This window comes from Homarus americanus, unplaced genomic scaffold, assembly GCF_018991925.1.
Source record: "Homarus americanus isolate GMGI-L3 unplaced genomic scaffold, GMGI_Hamer_2.0 scaffold32583, whole genome shotgun sequence".
Lineage (NCBI taxonomy): Eukaryota > Metazoa > Arthropoda > Malacostraca > Decapoda > Nephropidae > Homarus > Homarus americanus.
The window spans coordinates 12,558,552-12,565,819 of NW_024713129.1; positions in this window are offsets into that span (position 1 = coordinate 12,558,552).

Sequence of the window (7,268 nt, forward strand, 5' to 3'; positions counted from 1 at the left end):
AGAGAGAGAGATTGAGAGAGAGAGTGAAAGAGAGAGAGAGAGATTGTCTCCTCGACACTCCCAGCACTTGTCTCTTCTGTTTATTTACTTCACCTTCTCCCCGTTCTCTTTTTGTTGTCATCACAGGTTCTTCTATTTCCCCTCAACTTCCTCAGGTGCATATTTCTCGTAATTTTTCTCCTGCTTCACAGTCTTAGTTTCCTGGTATAACTTCCATCAGTTTCTTCAACGTCCATTTTTACCTTCGTCATAACATATGTTCCTTTGTATTAAAGTTAAATAATTCCAGTTTCATTTTTGATCTCACATTCTCGGGTGAGAATTTTTGTCCAACTCCTCTTCATCTTTTTCTTGGGAATAATCTGTCTTAAATTTCTTTCTCCCGCTTGACTCTTCCTTACACTTTCATGTTTTATATTTAAGAATATTTTCGTCACCAAGATTTTCCTGGTTATTTTATTTCCTTTTTTTATTTCTTTGTTATTATTGTTCTGTTTCTTCTTAATGCTTACATTCCCTCTCTTCTTATTTCGTATCTCTCTATGTTTATTTCTTCTTTTGCTTCATTTATCACGTTTCTCATTCTTATTTCCTCTTTTCCTTTCATTTATTCTTCTATCTTTTCATCGTAATTTTTTTCCCGTCTCCAGTTATTTGTCATTGACTTTTCTCTTTTCTCTTCAATTAATTTGTGTCCTGTTTTATTTCCCTCTACACTCTCTTTCTCTGTCCTTGCCACATTATCAGTCCTTCCCTGGTTCCTTCCTGGTGTATATATCAAGTCGTGAATAATAAAACTGCAGACATAAAGAAGATTACAGTAATCTGTCATCAGAGCCGTGACGGTCCCCATCCGCTTCCCAGCCATGGCTAAATATTACTCTTGCTATGTTTTCAGGTTTTAGAGAACATCATTTGAGCCCAAAATACGGTGAGTATGAGGCCTCGAGCATGGATATGTGGAGAATAATAAACGAATGACTTTCTCTCTCAAAATAAGTTCTGAGTTAAATCCTCAATGGGTAGAGTCGCCTGCATTTATACCTGGTACAGTGGCTGGCGCATTTTGTGAGATGTGGCCACTCTGTCCAGAAATTTTTATCTAGCATCCTTACTCTGCTTACTATTGCGAGGTTCTTTAGTGCCATTCCGGGAGTTTTAATACGATGTAAATAAACACAGAGTGGCCACATCTGACAAAATGTACCAGCCACTGTACCAGGTATAAATGCAGGCGACTGTATTTAGTTTTGTTAAGCTCAAGATGTCAACATATTAAAGAGAATTGTAAATTAGAACATGTACGATGAAAAAAATACGCAAAAAAAGTCAGAATATTTATTCATACATCTTCCTCGAGGGTAATATGCATGGGTTCAGGCATGAAGAAAATTGTCTTCATGAGAAAGTGAACAGCACTTGAAGATGAAGCTTATTTGCATGTCTCTTTCCTGTGTATCTTTTCTGGTAAGGACGATGAAAGAGGAAAGTCGTATTTACGGGTTTCTTTTTATTTTTCAAACGCATCAAGTCTTTTTTCATATAAGCAAGATATTATCATAAACTATAAGCATATATTTACACCTTAATGGTTAAAAATACAAAATAAAAATGAGTGTTTATATACAATTTGAAGTCGCTTAGTTTAGTAGTTCAATAATTTCTCCCACAACACAGCTTTACATAAGACGATGTTGGTCTCAGCAACAGGGATGGAGAAGCCTCGTCCATAATGTTTTAATGACTCTTTGTACCGAGTTTTATCATGACCTGCCAGTAAGTAGTTCATCTTCCTGCTACTGGTGTCTGTACCTGGCTGTTGTTCACTCCCTACTGAGCTGAATTATTTGTTATAGAAACTTGGTAAACTTTGTCAGTAGGAGTTACACCGACCCTCTCTGTGTGTTTGTCTTTCTCTGTATCTCCCTCTCTCCCTCTCTCTCTCTCCCTCTCTTTTATATTTCTTCACTCGTTTGTCTGTTTACATTTCTATCTAAGTGTCCCTCTCATTCTCCCCCTTTCCTCTGTCGGCCACTCTCTCTTTCTTTAACTTGGCTCTAGTTTACACACCGTTTTGACACATTAAGTAACCCCAGCGACCGTGGCCAGCAGTGTACCACCTGGTCCTGCATTATTTCTCGAGTTTTACCTTCCTTGTTGATTAATAAACAGCAATGCAGGTACACGTTCAGTAAATACAGAGATAATTAAAAAAATCTAATAATTCTTAAACACTTCTCATAATTCAATGATATTATGAGGTTGGGATAGGTTGGGTTGGGTTAGGTTGGGTTGGGTTGGGTTGGGTTGGGTTGGGTTGGGTTGGGTTGGGTTGGGTTATAAAGTGGAAACAACAAAGTGGCTACATCACAAACCTGACTCTTTTTTGTGTCTGTTCCTGGAAATAATAACCACGGGACAAGGACGAGCGGGTGTAGTGGAGTCAATAATACTGGCAACACACCTCACACCCCGGCAACCTTCTACTCTGTTAGTCTTATTCTCAGCTGGACACGAAAGAATTGTCGTGTTTTTCATGTTGTTTGGGTGTAAAGTTGAAGTAAAAACAGAGTTCATATCGACTCCTCCCTTCTTGCCCGTCGCTTATATCACTTCTTTTATAAATGGCTTTCAGCACATGGTTATATAACAGGTACAATGTATTTTAGTTCTATCATTATATCATTCGAATACTGTATATTTCATTATAGGTTACTGATGTGTGTTGTATATAAACTATGCAAGATATAAAATGCATTTATCAATACACACGTATGACATTTCCGTCTAAAACCGTTTATATTTTACAATGAAACCATCACAAGTCATTTTCTCTTCCTAAAGTAATTTTACAAGTGAATAGAAAAGTTGGAAAGTTTTAATGGTCCAAGACAGTTGAATAAATGAACTAATAAAAGTGGAGGAAGCTCTTCAGGAACTACAGAGACGTGAGTCGCCTCTTGTACACCAAAGTTCATCCACGTCTTAACTTACTCTCTTACTCTAAAACCCCTAATATATTTTATTCTATTACCAGTAACTTTTATTTTTTTATTTAATTACATGAATATATGTTCATAATTTTCAGGGCGGGATCACAAGAAGAATTTAGTAATGAAAACTGACAATATTTTTTTTTAAATATGAAGGACTCGGACTACTCTGTGTGTGTGTGTGTGTGTGTGTGTGTGTGTGTGTGTGTGTGTGTGTGCTATAAAGTCAAACACTCTCACAATACAGTATCCATAACTGGAGATAGTCTAATAACATCATCAACTAACAACAAAATATTGATATGGTTAGGTTAGGTTTGGGAATCTGTCCTATAGTGATGAGGTTCCTTAAAAAAATAAGAAAATTTAGTTCGTTTTGGTTCACGTTTTAGATGGTGTCAGCTACTTGGGAAAGCTTAAAACATTTTCGTGGAGAAAGCTGACACTCACTTTCACGATGCCGAGAGCAAAACATTCACTTTTACTTCTCTGATGCTGTCAGCAGATCCCCTCACGTTCTCATCTTCAACAACCATTAACTTGATACAACATTTTACGCCTTTAACTTTACTGATATATTATATACTGTATATGTCTGGGAGTATGTTGGTAAGACATGGCAAACTAACAAGATATGTCTGGGAGTATGTTGTTAAGACATGACAAACTAACAAGATATGTCTGGGAGTATGTTGTTAAGACATGGCAAACTAACAAGATATGTCTGGGAGTATGTTGGTAAGACATGGCAAACTAACAAGATATGTCTGGGAGTATGTTGGTAAGACATGGCAAACTAACAAGATATGTTCGCATATTAATCTTTCGTGTTTTAGTGTCAACATGTTCTTTATCTGTGTTTTATATCAGTTTCTTCGTCTTTTTCGTTCAATACTGGATAAATTATTATTATGTTCATCATTTTATCAAGCGCCTTCTTCGCCATCTTAGAATTATCGCCGTGTAATATATTCTATTCAGCAGCTGATGGAATATCGACAAGAATGGACGCGTTTTGTCTTCTTTTTTTTCAATATACCAACAGCCGAAGAGTTACCATGACGCCATTCCCAAACACCCTACCCGACTGTCACCCGACCTCCACCCGACCTTCACCCTATCTCCACCCGACCTCCACCCGACCTCCACCCGATCTCCACCCGACCATCACCCAACCTCCACCCACAATCTCTAAACCAGATGTCAGAATCACGTCTTCAAACAACAAAACATTCTGAATAATACATAAAACATTGAAAGAACGCAGATCAAAGCCAAGCGTCGTCCCTTTAAGAAAAAACTGACTTGTGACATGATTTCCCCAACTTCAATTTAGTGATTTCAGGATTTACGAAAACATTGAACATAAGAGATAGAAAAACATCACATCTTAACTCCCTCGAACGACTTAAAAGAAATATATTGGCAGGGTTGATTTGGACACATTTTTGGCCTCTCGTCACAATTTACACTATAACTGGAATTATCTTACCGTCAAGCTTAGTCTAACCGCTATGTTAATAAGGCAGCTGAGGTGAGAGAAGCAGTGTAACAAACGCCAGTGTCTCTGATGGCGATACTGACATAAACAGAGACTATACAGTGGTGGTGGCCACATCACCAGAGAGAGGCTGCAGGGTGGTGGCCACATCACCAGAGAGAGGCTGCAGGGTGGTGGCCACATCACCAGAGAGGGTGCAGGGTGGTGGCCACATCACCAGAGAGAGGCTGCAGGGTGGCCACATCACCAGAGAGAGGTTGCAGGTGGTGGCCAACAGAGAGAGCTGAGGGTGGTGGCCACATCACCAGAGAGAGGCTGCAGGGTGGTGGCCACATCACCAGAGAGAGGCTGCAGGGTGGTGCCACATCACCAGAGAGAGGCTGCAGGTGGTGGCCACATCACCAGAGAGAGGCTGCAGGGTGGTGGCCACATCACCAGAGAGAGGCTGCAGGGTGGTGGCCACATCACCAGAGAGAGAGGCTGCAGGGTGGTGGCCACATCACCAGGAGAGGCTGCAGGTGGTGGCCACATCACCAGAGAGAGGCTGCAGGGTGTGCTACACACCAGAGAGAGGCTGCAGGGTGGTGGCCACATCACCAGAGAGAGGCTGCAGGGGTGGCCACATCACCAGAGAGAGGCTGCAGGTGGTGGCCACATCACCAGAGGAGGCTGCAGGGTGGTGGCCACATCACCAGAGAGAGGCTGCAGGTGGTGGCCACATCACGAGAGAGGCTGCAGGGTGGTCCACATCACCAGAGAGAGGCTGCAGGATGGTGCCACATCACCAGAGAGAGGTTGGTGGTGATCACCAAGAGAGAGGCTGCAGGGTGGCCACATCACCAGAGAGGGTGGTGGTGGCCACATCACCAGAGAGAGGCTGCAGGTGGTGGGCACATCACCAGAGAGAGGCTGCAGGGTGGTGGCCACATCACCAGAGAGAGGCTGCAGGGTGTGGGCCACATCACCAGAGAGAGGCTGCAGGGTGGTGGCCACATCACCAGAGAGAGAGGCTTGGTGGTGGCCACATCACCAGAGAGAGGCTGCGGGGTGGTGGCCACATCACCCAGAGAGAGAGGCTGCAGGGTGGTGGCCACATCACCAGAGAGAGGCTGCAGGGTGGTGGCCACATCACCAGAGAGAGGCTGCAGGTGGTGGCCACATCACCAGAGAGGCTGCAGGATGGTGGCGCCATCACCAGAGAGAGGCTGCAGGTGGTGGCCACATCACCAGAGAGAGGCTGCAGGGTGGTGGCCACATCACCAGAGAGAGGCTGCAGGGGTGGCCATCACCAGGGAGAGGGTGCAGGGTGGTGGCCACATCACCAGGGAGAGGGTGCAGGGTGGTGGCCACATCAGGAGGGAGGCAGGTGGTGGCCACATCACCAGGAGAGGTGCAGGGTGGTGGCCACATCACCAGAGAGAGAGGCGCAGGGTGGTGGCCACATCACCAGAGAGAGGCTGGGGGTGGTGGCCACATCACCAGAGAGAGGCTGCAGGGTGGTGGCCACATCACCAGAGAGAGAGGCTGCAGGTGGTGGCCACATCACCAGGGAGAGGTTGCAGGTGGTGGCCACATCACCAGAGAGAGGCTGCAGGTGGTGCCACATCACCAGAGAGAGGGTGCAGGTGGTGGCCACATCACCAGGGAGAGGGGTGCAGGGTGGTGGCCACATCACCAGAGAGAGGTTGCAGGTGGTGGCCACATCACCAGAGAGGCTGCAGGGTGGTGGCCATCACCAGAGAGAGGCTGCAGGGTGGTGGCCACATCACCAGAGAGGCTGCAGGATGGTGGGCCACATCACCAGGGAGAGGGTGCAGGGTGGTGGCCACATCACCAGAGAGAGGCTGCAGGGTGGTGGCCACATCACTAGTGTAGAAGGTCAGCTTCATCAACTCTCATTTCCTCAACAAATATTTGATTCTGCGTCTTGTGGTTGCGTCCGACAGCTGCTTCACCACACTCATCCATTATTCTTGGAATGAGTGTGGTGAAGGACAGAGGTTATGGTGAGTGACAAATAACCTCCAAATTAAGTTAACATTATATACAGTAAAGTAATATTGTTACTTCGTCAGTACCAGAAGCTAATCGACTACCAGGATACTCGTACGTAACCGTAACGCGACACAAAATATTCATTATAAGAACTCTAAATTTGTGTGTTTCATATTATCATTAGATTTTCCACTTAATTGTTAATAATTAGTCCAATAATAATAATAATAATAATAATAATAATAATAATAATAATAATAATAATAATAATAATAATAATAATAATAATAATAATAACAATAATAACAATAATAACAATAATAATAATAATAATAATAATAATAATAATAATAATAATAATAATAATAATAATAATGATAATAACAATAATAATAATAACAATAATAATAATAATAATAATAATAATAATAATAATAATAATAATAATAATAATAATAATAATAATAATAATAATAATAATAATAATAATAATAATAATAATAATAATAATAATAATAATAATAATAATAATAATAATAATAATAATAATAATAACAATAATAACAATAATAATAATAATAATAATAATAATAATAATAATAATAATAATAATAATAATAATAATAATAATAATAATAACCCCGTTACAGTTTCCTCCATTCTTTTGTTCTCAGAAATATGTTTACTGGCTTCTGATTTCTCCCTATTATAAAGTCATATAAGCTATACCATTAGAACATAACGTTAGATCTTTTTTTTCTGTTTTCTTTTAATTAAAA